Here is a 23,537-nt window from a genome sequence, read left to right as displayed (position 1 = left end):
TAATACTGTAAAGGCGATGTTTCGGTGTAGGTCCTTATACTGTTGTCAAGCAAGACAACATTATAAGGATCTATTCTGAAACTTCGCCTTTACACTATTAAAGAAGTTGTTTTCCATAAATTGTGTCTACTTTGTCATCCGTCAACTTCTAAGTAATGCCTATCAAACAATTGATTAGTAAGCTGTATTTTTTGGATAGCTTCTTTGTTGAACTTAGTTTTAAGGTATGTTTTAGTCATCAAGACAATTTGCTTAAACTGGAAACTTTAAGAAAATAAAAATGCTGAATTTGATTTTGTCAATCCTATACATTAAAATTCCAAATTAAACAAAAATGTAAGATAATGTTAGCATATAAGTGTAATTATCATAGTCGTGATACATATTTTAACATGTAAGTGGAGAATTAGTGTGTCCAGTGGCGATTTTTAGATAAAATCCATTATGACTCGTGACACAGAATATATAGAGATTGTCAGGAAAGGGTTAAGTACTTGGAGAGCAGAGGAAATAGGCTTGATTATTTGTTTAATTATATTCAGAGATCAGGTGATTATTTTAAGTGCTACTTACTGCCAAGAAGGTTTGGCCATGGCCAAGTCATTTAGAAGTTCAAATTACAAATACCAGATTGTTCCGCCATTGTTAAAGTAATTCTATGAATAAACCCTGGGAAAGACAGGTCCTTGACAAATTCCTGCAATTCTTGCCTTTCTCTTTAGAGAGGAGCTGTGCCTTCTAGATGTGAGGAAGTTACACTTATGCAGAGTAGGGGCTTGTGATTAAAAGAAACTGGGCCCTTGTTAGGATTTAATATGAACTGCCAGTTTGCTGGTTGTCATAATGATTGAAATACAGTGGCAGTGATGGCGTCTATTCAAGCAGAGGGAGAAGAGGTGGTCAGTTGGATGTTAGTCATGGTCAGTTTGGTCTAGTGTTTTCAGTGGCCATGGTTATCGAAGGTAAGAAAATATATATAATGTTGACACTGACGTTTCTGAAAGTACAACTTGTAGTACATACTCATTTGGGGATCAGTGTCGCTTTGGTGACGTTTGTAGATGAAATTTGGTGTGGGCTCTGCTGTAAATCAGCATCCAAACGTTCGTATTGTTTTAACACAGAGAACCCTGTGGTCTGGGGTAGAAGAGGTTCCGATAACTATCTGGTGACCAGAGTGGTTGTGTGTCATCGTACCCTGGTGACAAGGCCATTGCTCCTGTGGTCAACCACTGGTTTGTCTGGCCAAGACTTGAATAATCACAACCTACTATGATTGTAATGTTGCACAATCTGCTCAAATATTGTTGACTGCAGTGTAAATATATAACGCCAACGCCATAAAATAATCAGTGCTGATAATCTGCCGAAACAGATTCAATTGGGCGAAAAAGGCAAAATAGTGGTGAAAATTATGTGAATGGATCACTGAAAATCAGTGATGACACCAGGTGTTGAAAAACTTCATTCTCTCACTGCTTCATGCAGAGAACATTCGCTCTTGAGTAAGACAAGTGTATAATATTCAAGTTGTTTTAAGGAAATCATTCACGAACCTGTATTCCTAGAGTACAGGGTATTGTTGTTATTTTCATGTTTCATTGCCATGCTATTGTGCAACTCTCAAAATATGCTGGTATGACATCAAATGGAATAGATGTGGTTGGTCTAATACGGTACCTTCTCCACACAATAATGTCTTGTTTAGCCAGTGCACATTGAATTGTTTGAATGGGTAGAAAAAAATATGAAGAATATACTGTTATGTATTTAATATTTTGAATATTTTGAAATCAAAATATGAACATTGAAAAAGTGTATCTTTTAATTCAAGATGTCAATGATTGTGACATTCTTCTCAGAAATGCCTTTAAAAATTGAAGTATTTTGTATGGCCACTTTTTAAATGCGTTGAAGAACTACGAAGTGTGTGCTGTAATGTATTCAATATTGATGGAACTGGAAAATCAAACTTTCAACTAATGTGACATTCATTGCCTTAGAAATGCCCTTAACAATTTGAAGTATGTTGTTTGTACTGCTGGAGTAGGTAAGAGCAACTATACAAACAGCAACATATATTTTGTCAGCTGTTCATGTGACAATTAATTATAAATATTGGGTAATTGAGTACTGGAGATATACCTCTGTTTGTCACGGTTGTCACAGGGTGTTCAGGTACATCAGAGCCATCATCACATATTATAAATATAGGTTTGAGTGAGTGAGTGAGTATGGTTTTACGCTGATTTTGGCAATATTCCAGAAATGTCACGACAGGTGACACCAGAAATTGGCTTCACACATTGTTCCAATGTGGGGAATAGAACCTTGGTCTTCGGCGTGATGAGTTAACAATTTAACCACTATGCTACTCCCCTGCCTGAGACATGTTTGAGGGTATCTTTATGTAACTGTAGCTCAGCCCTACTTGTATCATGAGAGTGCCTATATTATTAGTGTAAGTACGGTAGGTGTAGATGTTTTAGATGGGGAACAGGATGTAGAGAGTGGTTTATCCTCCCTCCCATCTCCTGGCTGGGAGAGGGGAGGTAGGGGGATACACACACTGACCTACTGACTGCTGCTCCGTCTGTATCAACATGGCCTAGCTTGGCACTGCTGATAACCCTGGCAAAGCCTGGCCTCCCAGACCAGTTTAATTACTTAGACTGGCACTAGATGAGCTTAAACCTGGAATCCCAGACCAGTACAATTACTTAGACTGGCACTAGATGAGTTCAAACCTGGAATCCCAGACCAGTTTAATTACTAAGACAGGCACTGGAGGAGTTTAAACCTGGCCTTCCAGACCAGTACAATTACTTAGACAGGCACTGGAGGAGTTTAAACCTGGCCTTCCAGACCAGTACAATTACTTAGACAGGCACTGGGGGAGTTTAAACCTGGCCTTCCAGACCAGTACAATTACTTAGACAGGCACTGGGGGAATTTAACCCTGGCCTCTCTGACCAGTGGAACCACTTACACAAGTACTGGAGGAGGTTAAAGCTAGTATAAAGGAAATTAAGATAGTTTAAAATACTGCAAATTGTTTTGTGATGATTTCAGTTTAGTAATAGAGATGATGTGTTTATTTGGAAGAAATGATTCATATTGACGATGCCGTCATTGTTGTGTCATCACCATTACAAATGGATGACCTCCACAACATGTGTCACTGTTGGCCTTCTGCAAACATCATGCTGACACACTGCATTATTTGAAATCAGTTCGAAGCTTAACCAAACTCACTCACTCACTCACTCACTCACTATAAGAACTACTTTGTGTGGACCCATATTGTTTGTTGGCTGTTGTATGGCTGCTAGTGACCTGTGTAGCTGACGTCAGTACATGAATGCTATTGTACCTTTAGTATATAGTCATGTATCCTTTGACTGTTTAGTGATATCTTTTTAGGGTTGTAAAAAAAAGATGTTTTAAATATTAATCTGTGATATTCTAGTCATTTTGCTGTCCATTGATGACAGGTTTTTATCTAGTTTAAATATATGTATAAATTTATGAATAACTTCTCGTCACGTTATGGCTGAAATAGTGCTGATGTGACGTAAAGCACAAACTCACTCACTCACTCACTCACAAAGTACTCCTGAGGGAAGTTATATTCATTAAACCATTAATTATTCCGAGCTAATTATTCCAGGCTATGTAATTTGTATATGTGTCGTGCTATTAAGATTTAAAAACATATTTGTCCAATGATATTTCTTTTATCGTGTCAAGTCCAGTATGTATTTGCTGTAAGGGAATTCTTTAGTGATAGATCAGATCTAATCTACTAAGTTGCTACATTTGTGAAATGAATACCGTGATACGCATTTGTCTGAGTTAATTAGCTGCTATAGTTTGACAGGCACATGCATAGTAGCCCCACCCGGACACAAACAATGCAGTCATCTCTCGTGACTCACAGTTCCCTGATTTCTGCGTATTTTGAAAAGTCTAGAAATTGCGTATTTGAGTGCAGACGCATAAAAACATTTGAACGCAGGTTGTCTGTGTGCCAAGCAGTGTGAACGGCAAAGTTCGGTTGGCGATGATCATTTATCAAGCATTGGGCCTCCTAGTATTTCGCTGTATCGGACCTTGTCCCTCCTATCTGGCAAAGTGCCCACTGAGGTGGAATTGCTCGTAGACATATCTGGCACCCAGCCCACACTGCCAAGTGGAAATGGTGGAACTCGCAGAGGCGTTCTGCTCTTCCTGGGAGTCATGTGCCATACATTTAGCTTCTGTTTGTCTGCTTTTGGTAACTCACAAGTGGTTGCACAGTCTACTCAACTACCTGTAGAATACAGGTAAATCATGAGTGGGTGAGTGAGTGAGTGGGGAGTGAGTGAAAAAGGGAGTGAGTGAGAGTGAGTGAGGGAGGGAGGGAGGGAGAGAGTGAGTGAGAGAGTAGGGAGGGAGGGAGGGAGGGAGGGTGAGAGTGAGTGAGTGAGTGAGGGAGGGAGGGAGGGAAAGAGTGAGTGAGAGAGTAGGTGAGTGAGTGAGGGGGGGGGAGGGAGGGAGGGAGAGAGTATGTGTGTGAGTTGGTATGTTACTGTCTATGAGTATATTGAAATGTAAGTAATTGGTCTGAAATTGGTTCGAATGAAGAGGGAGAAAGTGGACAAGCAAAGGAAAGACAAGGGGATGAATGAAGAGGAGAAACTAGACAAGCGAGTTCTTAACTATTTGATAGACCTGGGGACTCACAAGTTCAGGACAATGACCTACTTGTCATATACAGACTGGTGACATGCGGCACTCTGACTTTCAAGAATTCTAATTATGTAATGCCATTGTGCATCTCCTTAACCCCAGCTGTGCTAATGAGATAGGGTGATTTCCTGGTTGGAAACCAAATCTAGTGATTAAGTGAACAAAATCAGATAAGGACACACTGAATCACTGAATTGCATTGCCTATCGGATCAGAAATGTCTAATGTTAACAAGTTATTTTTAAGTGAATTATGCTGAATTAGTTAGATTACTGACAATAACCCAAACAGCTTTATCCTTAAGATAAGATGAGAGATAAGACTTTATTATCCCAAGGGAAATTCATATTACACAGTTGATTAGCACTAAAATATGAAAAAAAGAAAATATACAATATTAAAATATGTACATAGGAAAAATAAGACGCTTACTGATATAATATAAACTTTAATAAAAGGGATAGCGGCAGGATAAGATTTGTGTACAGCGAACTGTTACAAAGTATGAAACAGGTAATCATTTAGAACACTAATATTGGCTGGAATGAATGATTTCCGGAGCCCTGCTGGTTGATATTCGGAATGAAGTATATGGCTGCTGTCATTTAGTATCTTCTGCGCCTTTTGGGCAATTTGCTGCTCATAAATTTTGCTGATGTGTTGAAATTGGGTACCTGAGATTTTGCTTGCTGTATTTATAATTTATCCATTTTAGATTTATTTTGAACAGACAGGCTCTACCCATACCAGCAGTAACATTAAAAACTAAAATGCTTTGAATAAATATTCTATCGAGGACAGAGAGTTTTGTAGTATGAAGTTTATAATATCTAAGATGCTGTAAGAAATACAATCACTTTTGGCCCTCTTCATAAATATGCTCCATGCATTCCAAGTGAGTTTTGAATCAACAATGGTGCTGATATTGTTCATCCAAATCAATATTTTCTTTTTATCAATAACAACAGGCAGAATTTCGGTCCTCTTTTTTCCTGAAATCTATAATCATTTTGTCTTTTTAACATTTAGAGTAAGAAAATTAATCACCAATTAAAGACAGTTTTTGAAATTTGGAAGCGTTAATCATTTTCCGACTGCTTTATAAATCTGGCCAGTGCTTCATCATGTGGAAACTTAACGGTTCAACAATTGCTAAAATTACTAATACCGCATTCGACGTAATAAGCGCCCAGGGCGCTCTCAAAATAAGAAAGAGGGGGCTCTTATTAGAATATTATTTTGGTGAAAAAAACCAGAGTTGAAAGATAAATTTCGTGGTTTATGCTGACAGCCTGAAATGTTTATGTACAACAGTTATATTTTTCTAGAATTTAATTGCCCATAATTGAGGGTGCATATAACGCACGAGTGCGTATTATACGCGAAAAAATAAGTCTTGTGTACATTGATCAATCGGAAGGGGTGCCAATTGGGATTGTTCACTAGCCAATATATATTAGCAAATATCGCCGTTGGCGCTTATTAGAGCGGGGCGCTTATTACGTCGAATACAGTAGTCATTTGTGTTTAAAATAATTAAAACAGGAGCGAGCACAAAACCTTGGGGGGGCACCAGTAATGAAAAGGTCACAGAGGATTTGATACCATTTACAGTCACAAACTGTGGTCTGTTTACAAGAAAAGATTCTATCCATTTAATAATTGTTGAATTGACAGACATGTTAGATAATTTTGGCATAAGCAGATGAGTCTGTATGGCATAAAGCTCCCACTGGTGACACGAATACTGCGATATCAAGCCATATTTCATCATTTGAATAAGAGGTAATCCAATAGTGTCTCCATGCTTCCTGTGGTCCACACACTTATAGCTGATGACCTAGTTTACTGGTACTAACAGCTCATCTTGCAGGCCAAGAGGATTGTATGTGTCACTTGTGTCCTGGTATAGGCTATTTGTCTGATCCTAAGTTTGTATACTGTTTGCTTTCATATGCACAGAAATAGATTTATTTTACAGACCAGACTTGACAGGAAATGATTATAAATTGATTCAAGGAAGTATTTCAATAATGAATTTGAACAAAGGATGTGACATTTAAGATATACACATTATTTGTACTTTTCTTCAACAACTGTTATGGTCTGTGAGCCTTTCTGGCCCTGAATATTTGATGTTTAAATTTTTTGCAAGTCGGAAATAGGGTTGGAATGGTTTGGACTGGTGCAGGGGAGGTAACTCTCTGAGACTGAAAGATTTTACAGCACTTCAACATTGCATAAAATTACTTTATCGATAAGGGAAGGTCGGGATGATTGCTGGGTTAAATGATGAAGGTGTTTTCATGATTCATTTACATTTTACATCTCTGCCTCTTCATCCTGTCTTATAACTTTGTGACACAGTGTTTTTGCTAAGTAATATGATCTCATCTGTCTTCAAGATAAACCCTCCCCACCCTTCACTGCACAAGGACCAGCACAGAGCCTGTTAACTGAATGGAATTTTGTAACTTATAACTCCACAATCTCTGCTCAGATCTGAGCACATTCTGACTGAGGAGGATATGGTATTATGGCACTAATTTTTAAAGTGAGATTTGTGAAAACATTATGCCCTCTCCAAAACATTTCACTAACAATTCTTACATTTAGTTTATGACTATATAGAGAATCTCACCCGAGTGTCTTTTGATATCAAATATATCAACACGAGTTGATAAAAGTGGAAAAATCCGAGGCTTGCCGAGGATTTTTGCCACTTTTATCAACAAGTGTTGATATATTTGATATCAAAAGACACGAGGGTGAGATTTTATTTATCATCCAACATCATTCTTTCAACTTTTTCAATTTGTAGACAGTAATTAGCAGTGTCTTCAGTGTAAAAAGTACTGCAAACAGCTTCAGTAGCAGAGCCATTAGTGATGTCATTTGATTGTGATGTCATGGTAACCAGTGATGTCACAATGGTCTGCAAAGCATTGTGATGTAATTTCATTGCAGCGATATCTACAGTGTAGATATCCCTTGATCTCATCCAAGCGATATCTCCTGTGGGAGCCAGTTTTGGATGATAAATTTTAGTTTTCCCTCTGATTTGACTAGTTTGTAGTACATGATCAGCTGTCCAGTGAGATCACCCCTTACAATTATCTGCCAGTGTATACTCTAGGACTGCAGCACATATCATCAAATGTAACAGTATATTTATCTCATTCTGAATCACATAGTTAGTTCCAAAACCTTATTCTTTTCTTCTTCGAGAATATTCATGATTCAAAATGAAAACTAATCATAGTGATGGAAGACATGATTGCAGTCCTCATGAACTCTCTGTTAACGTAATTGATTCAAATAATCAACATGCCATTTAGATATATTTATTTGTTTGTTGTTTAAACTTGATCTTAGCAATAATCCAGCTATTTGATGACGGTCTGTTCATAATCAAGTCTAGACCAGACAAACCAGTAATTGATATCATGATCATCGATAGGGATACGATAACATACAATCAGCCAAGTCTCTGAGCCAGACCACCCAATCCATTTAGTTGCTTCTTATGACGAGCATAGATTGTTGGGGACCTATATTCTTAACCGGAACAGGCCATAGGCATTTAGAACCTGTTGACATGGTTGACTTATGGATGAAGAATTTGAATTCATAAGTCATCTCTGCATTCATTCACTGATTCATATCTTGGCTCATGGCCATGAGAGTTGTGTTTACCCTTTGGGGATATTTCACAGGTTTTGAGTCGTAAAACCACACATTTTTGTTTGCTTGGTTAACGAATCTGCCGACATTAAAAATAAAAAAATTATAAGAAAAATATAAATCAAAATGACAAAGTAATTTTTTTACCACTGACCTTTAAGATCGCTAAGACAATAAAATGGAATGAAGGGATTTTAAAATGACAAAAAAAAATTCAAACAGTAAATCATCATTTTATTTTTTATCACCTTAACAATTCAAATCAAACTTTAACTGTGAGTTCTTTTTTTTCCACACATATATCACTATGAAAATCCTTGAAGCAACAACAAAAAATCTGACCTAAAGTGACGTAGTGTTTTAGCCTATAACCAGGATGTATTCACAATGGTGCTTAGTCGTGTTATTATTTATTTCAGGTGATCCCGGAATATTCAAGTTGTGACACTACGTTTACTTGGGAATTATTTCTGTGATGTGATCAGGATATTGGATACTTATGAAGTGCCATGATCTGTTAGAAGTACCTGACCAGTCTTGATACTCAAGAGGAAGATTTGGATAGTACGGATGTGGTTAAAGGTAAGAGAATTATTACTTTCGAAATATTTGGATAGAATTCTAAGCAATGGAGAAGAAAGTAAACTGAAATTGGAACCAAATGATTTCATTTCAACAAAATCTGGGATAATGTGTGTACATTTTGAATAATAGAAATACTGGTTTGATGAAGGAATATAATCACTGTAAAATTAAATAAATTAAAATGCCAAAATATTTCAACTTCAGGTTTTTGAATAATATATACATATACATTTAATTTTTTTTAATTGGACTTATTGAAACATTAGTAAACCCAACATAGTAGCTGTTTAATTGTCATGCCTCTAAAATATTGACAAAGGGACACAGAGAGAGAGGGAGTTGGTTGATGTAATAACTCAATAAAACAAAATATAAAAAGAAGAAGTATTTGTCATGTGTGTCTCATCATGTCCACCATAATATGTGCCTTAGAATGTTGAATCATTGTTGTGAGAGTTGTGATTGGGATAGGATTAATACAAACTATGTAGAACTTGAATTCTTGACATGTTTAGGTAATATTATGTTAAGAAAATCTGGTCACATATAATCATTTTTGAGAAAGGTGTCTGAAAGATAGCAAGATATTACCTTCAAAATGAGATGAAATAAAGAGTTTAAATATAGGATGCAGATGTTTTTTAATGGTTTGATGTGAATAAAGAATAAATACATATTCATATATATTGAAAGAGAGAATTAAGAAATCATTTAAACTATTCAGAATGTTTATCAGATTTAATTTTTTTCTCTAAAAAATACAATTACCATAGTTAATTTGTTAAGCACAAAATATTATTTTTTTAAAATAGACGCTGTTTTCAATTTTTTACGTGTTGTAAATTAGAAATAAATATTATGAATCTTTACACACATTTTAGAAAAAGAAAGGAAAGCACTGATTGAAACCCTCGTAAAATCACCTGTTCTACCGACATTAAAGGGAAGTAACTCTTCTTGTATTAGTGGAAGTGACAAGTTGATGGGTGTTAAAATACAGAGTTATTTCCCTTAGACTAGTTGTCAGAAAGAAAAACTTTGACGGTTTGATCAAATGGTTTTATGTTGACTGAAAAGAATATTTCTTGCATATTTATTTAGTATCTACTTCTGGGAAGCAGTGATGATCTCTATTGAAAAAAAATGTGATTTGAAGTAAACAGGAATATTTCTGACTAAGTTTCGATTTGTTTTATTACCTTTTGTTGTAAGTAAACCTGATAAAGAGCAATGAATTCCTGTCATACTTATAGATAGCCATGCATGAATATGTGTTTCAACATTTTAGTTTTTCAGTCGTCTTTTTGACAGCCCTATCTGCTGTAGCCTGTAAGTAAGTGAGTGAGAGTGAAGCCATACAGTACCCCCATCAGCACTGTGACTGATCATGGGATTAAAACAGACGTAAAACCCAGTGCCCTCAAAACGGGTTCCAGATCTTGATTTCTACTGATGAATAAGTCAGTCTCTCTGATCAGACATTAGTTGTGATAGTGACATAATGCAGCATTAAAGGAATAGGTGTATCAGATACGGTTTCCTTGGCCATTTTTACGAGGACAGTGTAGGAAGCACAATTCTGACAGGCCTGTCCTTGCGTAAAAGATATATGGATGGAAATATGTAAATTACAAACATGTACTTGACTGTGGCAGTTACAAGAATCATTGTCATTTAATATGTCACACTGGCAGTATTTCAGCCATGTCTTTACTAGAATAGGTTATGTAGTTAGAATATTCAAAACATATCAACGATGGACAGAATAACCACTTGAGTGTCACAGGTTTGTATTAAAGACTAGCATTAGAGGGTTTAAACTATATGACTTTCATATGACGATACAAAATACGGCTAATAAACCTCGGCCACCCCACAAGGAACATGGGGATTCAGCTTAGCGTAGTGTAAAGTATGGAATGGAGTTTGGAATGGACTTTGGAATACAAAAAAATGGGATATACTCATCACACAGTGAAAAAAACCCTGGATTGTACAGACATTTATTGATACAATATCCTGAATTGATCGTTTGTCTACTCTGTAACATTTGGGATAATAAATAGACATTATAGATAACTTTTTTTGATGATAATAAACATGATAACGATCAAAATAAACCGAATATATATTTTGTCCTCCACATGGTGAGCCTCATTAATTACCAGTAGTCATTAGATTACTGTGTTGAGTAAACTGATTCCTCATCTAGGTGTGTCTCCTCTCCCTCAGTGCTGGTGTGGGCAATGGCTGAGGAGAGAAGCTGACACCCAGTCCCTTAGCTTCCATATATCGGTGACAGCTGTTTATAAACTGTCTTCGCATATAAGTTCGGAGACTTGTTTGTAAATAGGGTATGTTACGTTTGTCTCATTCCAAATTCCATTCCAGTTTTCCAATCCTAACTCCATTCCAAAATCCATTCCATACTTTACACTAAGCCCACTAGCTCTGCTACAGGACTGCCTTCGTGGTCTAGAATGACTGCGCGGAGAGTGGAAGGTCGGTGGTGCACTTGCACTATTAAATCAAAATTAGTCCAGACTGGTACAAGCAGCCTGTGTTACCCCTCCACACGTGCATGCACATCGCAAAATAAGAGCATTAATCTTGAATGTGACATTAAACCCCATTTCGCCTCTCCTCTGCTACCTGCGTCCTTTCACTTGCTGTGGCTTGTTGGCAAGTTAAGCCAAAAATTAAGATAAAAGAATACCTTACGATTATAACTGGTAAAAGTACATTGAAAATTGTTGTCTTACAGCTGGATGCCACTTCTGTTCTGTTTTTACTTACACCATTGTTTTCATTTAATAACATGAAAAAAAATCAGCACGCTATACACTAATACTCATCCTATTCAAGGAAAAAACACATAAAATAAAAAAATAATTGATTTTGGAATGGTAACAGAATGTTTTTTAATATGAAAAAGGATATCAGTAAACTTGTACCTCCCTGTCTAATGTATGATAAGTTAGTGAAACCTAAGGATCCTTGTAAGGCCTTTAAATTTTGAGAAGGGCAGAGAACTTTCTTTACCAGCTGCTATCAGTAACAGCCAAAGCATCATTTTACACACTGTTTATACCTGTAGTCGCCTGTACAGATTGTATTGCAAGCATGTTTATGACCTCATTTAAACCTTCTTTAAACTGGGACAATGGATAAGTGTCTTCAAGCCATGAATGAAATTCATTTTTATAGAAATTTGTCAGAGGTACACTTATAGCTTGGAAAAGTACAGAGAAGTCTTGTTTCATTCAGCTTTGGAGATGCAGCTTATCAAAGTATACTGACTTGGGAAGTGTTTAAAAAATATTAGTACCCTATGTATGAAAGAACATGTTATGAAAGAAGTCCTGTATCCATTCAATCTTTTAAAATTAATTTCTTTAAATCGATGTATGCCATTCCATTCCTCAGCTGCATACATACATATATACTTGATTTCAAATATACATACGTTCAAACACAACATGATCTGGATTGAAATAAGTGTATCAAATTTGAAAGAGATCGTGGCTCTCTGGTTTGCAATTCCCTTACACAATAGGATTTAAAGACTAATCTTCAATGGCTGACAGCCAACAACTGGGCTTTCAAGGTGGGAAAACCCATTTTGCAAATGTGAAGGACTACATATTTTTTGCCACTATTGTTGTCGGCCATTATGCCCCCTATTGCTAGGACACCATAAGGTTAGGAGGCATTGTGGATTTTTGTGAAAGAAGTATATATACCTATTGTGTGGACCGGAAATTGGAAAATACCTGTATTGTGTTTTTAACTGTCCCATGGCGGACGGCTTGAATCTCCCGACTTCAAATAAGTTTTCACTGTCACTTAAAGATGGGCATTAAATCAGGCGATAGTTTGTGCATTGGAAAGTGACCTCCTTTTAGCTGCAGTCACATCAGGTGATGCTGCATGTAGAGGACCCCATTATAATCTTGTTCACAAAGGATGTTTTTCATGATTATGTATTTGAATATTAATGTGTTATTTCATCCTTGGCGTTGGTTTGTTTACGGCAGCTGCTTTGATTTCACTGAAAGTACAAAACGTGCAGATTGTCTGTTCATAAGACTTGTGTAGATTTGAAAAAAACCTCTTTTTTTGTGTGTAAGGTTTGATTGTGGGAAAGTTTCGCAAGTTGGACTTTACGAATTCATCATTAACACATGTGTAGAATGGTTGTCTTTTTGAGTTGTTTGTCCTCTTTGGGTCCAAAATAGGACATCAGGTGTGTGGTAGGGCTTGTAAAGTGGCCGTATTGGGGAGTTTCAGGCAAGCTGGGGTCAGGGTAAAGTCCTTCTGAGGTTCATTCAGGAGTTCCAAAGCTCATATGGGCATTCAATTGGGATGCCAGTAATGAGATGGCTTTGTACGAAAGACCCCATGGGAACACTGATGCAGAAATGTCCCCACTACCTCGTGCTAGTCTCTCAAAGGGAATCTATGGCAGGATAGGTCTCCAGTACCTCATGCTTGTCTCTGTGGGAATCCATGACAGGGTCTCCAGTACCTCATTCTTGTCTCTGTGGGGAATCCATGGCAGGGTCTCCAGTACCTCGTGCTTGTCTCTGTGGGAATCCATGGCAGGGTCTCCAGTACCTCATGCTTGTCTCTGTGGGAATCCATGGCAGGGTCTCCAGTACCTCGTGCTTGTCTCTGTGGGGAATCCATGGCAGGGTCTCCAGTACCTTGTGCTTGTCTCTGTGGGGAATCCATGGCAAGATACACACACACACACACACACACACACACACACACACACACACACACACACACACACACACACACACACACACACACACACACACACACACACACACCTGTAGAAGATGACAAGGATGGAGGAAGGAGATCGTGTGGTCACTCTGATTGCTGTATCAGTATGGTATGGGTGTTGATGACGGCAAGGGAAGCGCATCTCTCAGGTGTTAACTGACTTTGTGGCATTCATTGCAAAGACATATTTTTTAATTCACAGTTTATGTGTTCACTGAGGGTCTTGCTTTCATCTTTGAAATTGAAAAGGAACAACTGCCATTTCTCATAAATATTTTAGAAACTTTTCACACACGAGTTCACAAACCATGAGTAAAAAGTGCAAAATACTTTATAGATACAAACTAAATTCAACCCAAATCATATTTACATTAAATACGACAAAATATATATTTTTATTTTGCTCAGATACAGCAAACAACAGATGTCACCTGTTGATCATGAAATCAAAACTTCTTGTTAAAAAAACTATCAAAATATCAAATACATAACAAAAACCAGCAAACCTCATTGACTACATGGTATAAGGGTTCTTAAGTGACCTCAGATGTATCTGCCATTTTAAGCTGAACAAGGTAACAGTACTGTTGGCATGAAACTGTAAAACTTGCCTTCTTCCTTGGTAATTGCAAGATTGAATATTTGTGTCTAGCTATGTTGCTGGGTGAGTGTGAAATTGGAAGACAGAGCATTACAACGATTGTTTGCAGTAGAATTGTAAAGCAAAAGTATGCCAGTGAAAATTCCACATGTGCTTTGTTATCAACACTACTGGGACGGTAGGTAATATTTTCCAGGGTCGTCGTCATTTATCTTGTTGGCCAGGTTTTGCATGCATGCTGGGTAATTCTTTCGTCGTGATAATAGACTCGCATAATATCAACGCTTTTTGTTCGAGACAATGCTAGGTGAACTAGTACGTTGCAGTTGTAACCTTTTATTAAACCAAGAGAAATTCACAAAGGAAAAAATTCATTGTAAATCAGGTGGTATGTCAGACTGGAGTTAAACATTTTTGAAGGTGGAACAGCAAACAAACAATGTGCTTACTGCAGCATGCGCAAATCAACTTTATTGACTGCCATGGCTCTGGCCTAGCTAGTATATTATGTGTGCTGTGCAGGAAGGCTTTTCTTGTCGGGTTTCTGCTGAATTGTAGAGTTTTATATAATAAATACTAACAGGGTTTGCATTGAACTCTTTGAAGTCCTTGTCTTTCTTATTCTAAGTCACAGAGGAATGTGGTAAGAATGAATAAGGTTTAATGAATTCTAGGTTTAAATATTTGTGATTTGTATGTAGTCAAAGGCTGCTACGACATTTATACAATGTGAATGGAGTGTTATGGAATGTGGTTGAAGGTTGCCGTTTGGATGGTGGTGTGATGGGGTGGTGGTGAAAGGTATGATATGAGCTGTGTTTTGGGGTAAGGGTCTTATGTAACTGTTGGGGTGGGGCAGGAGGGGCTAGGGGTTACGGTATCAGTTTGGGGAGGAATTAGATGGTGTTTTGGAGATGGAAGGGTATGGTTTAGGAGTAGGTTTAGATGGGGCGGTAGGATGGTGTGGGGTGACATGGAGGAGCGTAGGGGGTGAAGTCATAGAACGGGTTGTGTTGGGGGGGGGGGGGGGGGAAATGAAGTCATAGAACGGGTTGTGTGTGTGTGTTGGGGGGGGAATGAAGTCATAGAACGGGTTGTGTGTGTGTGTTGGGGGGGGGGATGAAATGTTGAGATTGGAGGGAAATTGATTATTGAATTGGGATGAGAATTAATGATTAATGAGGAGGGTTTTGTTGATAGAGGGTTAGGGTAAGATGTTGATAGGGGAGGTGTGGATTTGATTGTGGATTGGTTGGAGTTGGTGTTGTGGGGGTGGGGGGGATGTCGAGGTGTAGAGAGGGGAGGGATGGAGTTGGTTGTGTGGTTCAAGGTGTAGAGAGGGGAGATGGTAGTGTGTCATCTTCTGTAACATCATCCGCAACATCTTCTGTAACATCACCTGCAACATCTTCTGTAACATCATCCGCAACATCACCTGTAACATCATCCACAACATCTTCTGTAACATCACCTGCAACATCTTCTGTAACATCACCTGCAACATCTTCTGTAACATCATCCGCAACATCTTCTGTAACATCACCTGCAACATCTTCTGTAACATCTTCTGTAACATCACCTGCAACATCTTCTGTAACATCACCTGCAACATCTTCTGTAACATCACCTGCAACATCTTCTGTAACATCACCTGCAACATCTTTTGTAACATCATCCGCAACATTCTGTAACATCACCTGCAACATCTTCTGTAACATCTTCTGTAACGTCACCTGCAACATCATCTGTAACACCGTCACCTGAGTGGTAAAGTATGCCATAGGTCACAGAATTCAGAATTCTTCCAGATTTGGGTTTCCAAAGTGCTTGTTTGTGTTCTCATGAAACACCCAAGAAAAAGTGTGTTGTATGGTTGGCAGGTCAAGTAAAACTTTGTGAGGGCGGTTCAGATATGTATCAAAGGAATGCAAGCGGCAAACACGATGCAGCATTACATGGAATCATGAGTTGTTTAATTACTAATTCTCTTGCATGTAGACACATATGCAGCGGAAAGATTTTGTTAACAACACTAAGCAGAATTTGGAATGAGCATAAATTAATATTTATCATTTTTCAGAATAAACAGGCATTGTATTCTCTATCACAATCCAAAATGCATAACCTGCTTTTGGCTCAGAATTTATGTTTCTGATGAATTCAAAATAGTTTCAAAATGCCATAAATGTCTCAAGAATGAAAAATCTTGTTTTCATGCTGCTCTGGAGAATTTAGTCATAGCTTTAGTTCCTGCAGATTAGTCAGTGGGAATAAAAGATATGGTTGTTCAGTGCCATGTTTTCCTTCCAAGTCCTTGACAAATATGAACTATGAAATTTAATTAATTTCTCATATGTCTTATAGCATAACTAATTCCCATGGATACCACAAACTTTTCTCATTATGAAATTAATTATTCTTGATTATTTTCCTGGATACTTTGGAAATTAAGTCTTTGAAATCTGAGCATTCAATTGAAGCTTAATATTTTCTCGAAAAATTCACTTCACAACTTTCATACAGCTCGGGTTTGTTTATCAAGTTGTATATAAAAACATTTAAACTTTGAATTATTTTCCAAAAAATTCAGCCATGTAGTTGTTTGGTAAGCAAGGGCAAAACACATTGGGGAGCTGTCAATAGAACTTATGTTTAAAAGCCTCCCAAAGTTTGAGCACATTTTAAGAGGCTGTGAAATAAAAGAAGTGTTATGGTATGATACATTGGACCTTTGGGGGAATGGTTCACCATAGGCGAGACAGACAGAAACGTTAATGCCTATATTAGTCTACACATAAACAAAAAATGTATGTGAAAAAGTTTCAGTCATGTTTGCTAAGTGGTTTCTTTTTGACTGACACATGATGTTATCGCAGCGTGTGATGAGAATCATACGAACATTTAACCCTGAATTCTTGTGAAGAGAATTAACTAAGTTTCTCAGGCCAAATCGACTTATCGTATGTTACGAACAAGTATCAACCCAGAGTGAAGTCAATTCTGGCTTTTTTTCTGGTGATTTTTTTCCACAAGTTTTACACGATAGGCTGAGGAATATTAGAAACTCTGTTGGCATCATTAAGATTAATGGGGGTCTAGGAAGGGTATAAGCTTCGGAGACAGCCTGGCGTACCATGTCTTGTGTTAGTTCCGTATCTATGGGTGTGGTGATATTTACCAAACTTTTTACATACAAACATTCGAGGCGAGACGATCTTATTGGCTGCTGTGCGAACTTAGGTGAAGATTTTTGAAAGTTGCCAGATCCATGCTTTTCTTGAAAGTGTGTGATTGCAATAACAGGTTTATCTGTGATTGTTTGTTCGGACGACTAACGACACTCAACTTGTTTAGTCTGTGTAACACGCTTACACCAAGATAAGCAACGCTGCCAATTGCTCTTAATTATTTATCACTTATCGTGATTCTTTGGCTCCGAAAAGATTCATAAGCGCTATTATTCAGTTAAAAAGGATTTTATCTCAGCAATTGCAGCCTGAGATGTGCAAAAATAGGCATTATATCATAATATAAAATGATATTTGTTGCTTTGCCGAGTCACATTGATGATTGACACTCGCCATTGCCGCCAGAGTTCTGTTAACCAAAGTTCTTTGAGATGTGGCACCATTGTGAAAGTTGGCGCAGCAGTGTTTAACATACAGATAAGTAATTGAAGGCTGTATAGAAGTAATTGAAGTTGTGTATACAACAGTAACCTCTAATTGACATTTTCCGTGTCTATTTGGACAAAAATGTGAGGATGTTTGTTACTATCTTTGAAACTTTGATTTTGTCAATAGACTTGGCTCCTGAAAGATCTGTAGCTTTGCTTGGGAAGAAAACAATCTGAGTTTGTTTAACAACTCCGTGAGTATGAGATAGTGGAGTGATCCCTTCCCTAAGGTGCAGTGGTGGGTGGGAAGGCTGGTTCACAAAGGGGACACAACTCTTCATGACTCCTAATTTACTATTGGTAGAGGAGGCGGGTGATTGGGTAAAAGGCTCTCCAAACAGTCTGAGCAACATTCCATATGTTAAATGCTTGAAAAAGAAGGTTAAAGAGTTCAGAAAGGGGTGATAACTGTGCAAGGTTTGTGACAGATTGGTGATAATTTGGTGGTCGAGGTGATGCAGGAGTTAGGTAAGGGGAGGTAATTTTTAAAGTACTTGGTAATCAACTGATAAGATCTTAATACAGTGTTGTCAGAGAAGACACAGTGGCTAAAAGGGATGAAGGATGTCTTGTTATCAATAATTTTGTTTTAAATGTTTTTTTTGTTTTTAAATATTTAAATAAGATTATGGATGATTGAGCATATGCTTGTCGGCAAGCACTCGCAGAGAGGGAAAAGACTGGGACTTTGTGAAGAAGGAGTGTGAGTGCTACAAGTACAGTCTTTCCAGTGATGAAATGGTCAACATGGTAAAATATTTACCATAGTCAAAATGTATCTTGAAAATCATTAGGTGATTAAATCGTGTATGAACTGGATGTTGATATTGTGGATTGCTGTCTGCTGTAGGAGAGATAAGATGGAGGTTGATTGTCCATGCAGGTGCAGTTTGCCCACAAATAGTTTACCATCATGTCATAGCAACATTAATGGGTGATGTCACCCTGGTTCAACCAGTCACACATTCAACTTTGTTTGTTTATTTGTTGTTTAACGCTGCACTCTCAATAATCCAGATATGATGGCAGCCTGAAAATAATCAAGCCTTGTCCAGACAATCCAGTGATTGATATTACACGCAACGATCCAAGTCACTAAGCCTGCCCACCCTATCCTTAAAGTTGCCTCTTTTGACCAGCAGGGGTTGCTGGGGACCTGTTCTAAGCCTGAAGCCCTACAGGGAACACATACAAGTCCATTTCCTAGTTTAGTAAACTTTGTGGTAGCATCTATGTTCAGACCAACTGAATCTCATTATTTCGCCTTTACGACAGACATTATACACTGTACATCATTTATTTCTGAAATCTCAACGGGAACAACATTTAAAGGGGTATAATCATTTGGTTATTATCCAACCCATGCAGTGAGACCCAATTTGGTTTGATTATGGCTGTCTTAGCATTGATGAAAGCCGGATTTCTCATCTAGGGGAACAGGAGACATATAGGCAATTTATTGAAAAAATGAATTCACTTTTAAGCACTCAGGAGATCAGCAGGATGGTTAGTAGGAGCCATTTATATTTCAATTCACAATGTGGTAGGATAACCTCTCCGTCTGCAGGAACTGTATACATTGTGTGGCTTTCTAAACAAGAATGTCTTGACAGCATTCAGAGCATGAACAACTACCATAGTGAATGGATCAGGATGGGCTGGTGCACTATCTGAGCCGTGTTGTGTATACGCTATGTGAAGCAGGGTAGATGAGCGGGGCTGAATATGAAGCAGGGTAGATGAGTGGGGCTGAATGTGAAGCATGGTAGATGAGCGGGGCTGAATGTGAAGCAGGGTAGATGAGCGGGGCTTAATGTGAAGCAGGGTAGACGAGCGGGGCTGAATGTGAAGCAGGGTAGATGAGCTGGGGCTGAATGTGAAGCAGGGTAGATGAGCGGGGCTGAATGTGAAGCAGGGTAGACGAGCGGGGATTAATATGAAGTAGGGTAGACGAGCGGGGCTAAATGTTAAGCAGGGTAGACGAGCGGAGCTGAATGTGAAGCAGGGTAGACGAGCGGGGATTAATATGAAGTAGGGTAGACGAGCGGGGCTAAATGTTAAGCAGGGTAGACGAGTTGGGCTAAATATGAAGCAGGGTAGACGAGCAGGGCTGAATGTGAAGCAGGGTAGACGAGCGGGGATTAATATGAAGCAGGGTAGATGAGCAGGGCTAAATATGAAGCAGGGTAGATGAGTGGGGCTGAGTCTTTGCTGAATGTGAAGCAGGGTAGACAAGCAGGGTAGACGAGCAGAGTAGACAAGCGGGGTAGACAAGCAGAGTAGACAAGCGGGGTAGACAAGCTGGGCTGAATGTGAAGCAGGGTAGACAAGCTGGGTAGATGGAACGGGGCTGAATGTGAAGCAGGGTAGACAAGCAGAGTAGACAAGCGGGGAAGACAAGCGGGGTAGACAAGCTTTGCTGAATGTGAAGCAGGGTAGACAAGCAGGGTAGACGAGCAGAGTAGACAAGCGGGGTAGACAAGCAGAGTAGACAAGCGGGGTAGACAGGAGGGGCTGAATGTGAAGCAGGGTAGACAAGCTGGGTAGACAGGAGGGGCTGAATGTGAAGCAGGGTAGACAAGCTGGGTAGACAGGAGGGGCTGAATGTGAAGCAGGGTAGACAAGCTGGGTAGACAGGAGGGGCTGAATGTGAAGCAGGGTAGACAAGCTGGGTAGACAGGAGGGGCTGAATGTGAAGCAGGGTAGACAAGCTGGGTAGACAGGAGGGGCTGAATGTGAAGCAGGGTAGACAAGCTGGGTAGACAGGAGGGGCTGAATGTGAAGCAGGGTAGACAAGCTGGGGCTGAATGTGAAGCAGGGTAGACAAGCGGGGTAGACAAGATGGGGCTGAATGTATGTGTGAGATGTACCTATGGGTATTATTACCCTGTGAGAGGTGTAATTATTTTAACTGCGCACTTACTCACAGGGAAGAAAGGTGGCTGGTGGGCAATCTGAGGCTGCTCACTGACCTGGAGCATATTGAAATTATGGGAATCATGCAGTCTTCTTGCTTAGGTTTCATGTTGGACTTATTTTGAGAAACAGAAGTGAGGCTTTTTTGTAGAAACATTGTAACATGTTTCTTCATGATAAATAGAAATGTCTCTACCAGGTAGAGAGTTATATGAAAGGGTTTCATCTGAGAAAGACTTTAAGAAATGTTCTTCCAGGTAGTATCATCAAAGGGTTTCATCTGAGAAATGCTTATCTAAGGTATTTATTTGAAAGGGTTTATCTGTAATGAAAGTTTAGTATTGGTAAGGATTTTTATTATGTAGAGCAAAGAAGTATGTGTTGGATACAAGCATACATTAGATACGTAGCATTAATCCAATCGCTGCTATGTGTAACAGGTGGTCAGGGCTGGTGACTTGGTTGATTGTGTGTCCTTGTACCAGGACATCGTTGGAGTTGCTCATTATGTCAATCACTGGTTTGTCAAGACTGTTATTTCCAGGATGCCATTATATAACTGGTAATTGCAGACTGCATGAGACGAGATTCACGTAGATTCACTTCATGTAGAATTACCTTCTATAACATATACCCGCTCATTCACATACAGGCAACTATGACCCCAATAACTCATTCACACGACTAACATAAGTACTTTATAAACACAGTACCTTCTTAGACTAAACCAATATTTTATTTCAACTCAGACTTGTATAAATCTGATAAACACCAGTTCTACTTCAAAGAACCAGCTTTTACAATAATTCATATAAATCAACATACATCACATGATCTCAAAACAACAAAACCATTGTGCAACATGTTCTCGAAGCTTGGTCACATGAAATCTACCATTCAATCATAACCCTTGTTTCATATTATGGAGCAGGGGCCTAAGTGTCTCGGTGGTGTGTTCTTGTATGAAGAAACCAGAGCTCCCATCTTAACCCAGACCTATAGCCTCTGCTTAAACTGGGTGGAAATCACTAGAGCCACCAGGATTGAGTTTCGCTCGTCCTGATCATGTGTGTAGGCAGGACCTCGCTATTGTTGAAGCTGTTGTTGTGATTATTGTCCCGAGACAATCTCCATATCTGGGTCAGTGGGCTGCTTCACAAACTGGCCGACAGGGTGGCTGATCATAGAATAACTCTGGGCGTATAATCCTGTAACTTTTCTGCTCAGTTGGAAGAAAATAATGGGTGAAAAAACTTTTTTGCTCTGAAAATTAACTTTTCTGTGAAACCAAATTAACTTTTTCAGAAGTAGATGAGGATCATTGTAATATTTCTGTGAGGTTTAAATAGGAGGAATAATTGGTATGTTTCGAAGAATATGGTGGAATATTGTTACTGTATAGAATAAGATGCTCCAAGTGTTATTGTAAGTTTGGAAGCTTATGACCTTATGTTTTATTCATTATCTGGGTTTGGAAGCTTTGTAGAGGGGCCCTGGAAAGGAATAATCGGAAATTTAGTGAAAAGGAACCGACTTACATATCTTATATCACTTAAAGTGTCATTGATCTTGAGGAAAGGCTTTTTGTATGTCTTTGGTCTCATTAATTTGAGAATGGTGAGTAAGGGGGTAAGTCAAGGCAATTACAAGCCTGTATGTATATCATTCTTCTACCTACAAAATACCACAAAGAGGTAGAAATTTAATAAGGACAATTACTAAAACTCATGAAATTTCACTGTCCTGTATGAAACATCCAACGTTACACTTCTATTCTGGCATCGTATTGCACGGCCATTGACCATATCTTCTGTGCTCCATCATTGCTGGAGGAGACATCAAAGGCCCCACCCATCTTTTGAACTGTAGGTAGTGACACTCTTCCTCCCCCTACTAGTTAGCACAAACAGCAGCAGAGTTATCTCAGTGGTACACAAACCAATGTGTCCAGGCTGCCAGAAAATCTGTTTAGGAGTCTGTATTGATGTACTTGGAATGTCCATCAATGGTCAGTCATTAAGGTTTTGTAACGTTCCATTCGACTCGATTATTTTCAGACCGCTATCATATAGCTGGAATATTGCTGTGTGTAGTGTTATATAACAAACAAAGAAACTGCATCATGTCAAAGGTTGACTAAGTTCCTAGATGGCTAGGAAAACCCTATTTATAAGATGACCAAGTTTTTATCACTGACTGTATCCCAAGATGGCCAGGACCACAACAATGACTAGATGCCAAGACCTCATCACTGAGTTCATGGGTGCCAAAGGCCACAACAATGACTAGATGACAAGACCTCATCAATGACGAAGTCCTTCGATTCCCAGGACCACATCACTGAGTTCCTAGATTACCAGAACCACATCACTGACTAGATGACAGGACCTCATCAATGATGGGAGTCCTTAGATGTCCAGGACCTCATCAATTTCTGACAATTTTACCTGCTTATTCCTCTTAGGTCATACCTTGGGAAATGCATCTCAAGCCTTGAAATGAAGTCTGGTGGAGCTGGTCAATATGGTGTTCAGTGCTGCACGGCTGATG

At 38.7% G+C, this 23,537-nt stretch overlaps 1 long non-coding RNA gene across 1 annotated transcript in view; it reads left to right on the top strand.

Annotated features, from left to right (window-relative positions):
• LOC124137214 overlaps window positions 1-23,537 on the top strand; it is a 108,132-nt gene that overhangs the window by 49,079 nt on the left and 35,516 nt on the right. Inside the window, exon 4 of the long non-coding RNA XR_006861497.2 lies at window positions 8,835-8,997. This is a non-coding gene — a long non-coding RNA (uncharacterized LOC124137214). The remainder of the gene's footprint in view (window positions 1-8,834; window positions 8,998-23,537) is intronic.

This window comes from Haliotis rufescens, unplaced genomic scaffold (assembly GCF_023055435.1).
Source record: "Haliotis rufescens isolate VD_foot unplaced genomic scaffold, xgHalRufe1.0.p SCAF_11, whole genome shotgun sequence".
Taxonomy (NCBI): domain Eukaryota; kingdom Metazoa; phylum Mollusca; class Gastropoda; order Lepetellida; family Haliotidae; genus Haliotis; species Haliotis rufescens.
Note: the sequence above shows the minus strand (reverse complement) of the source record. Positions and strands in the feature narration are given on the sequence as shown.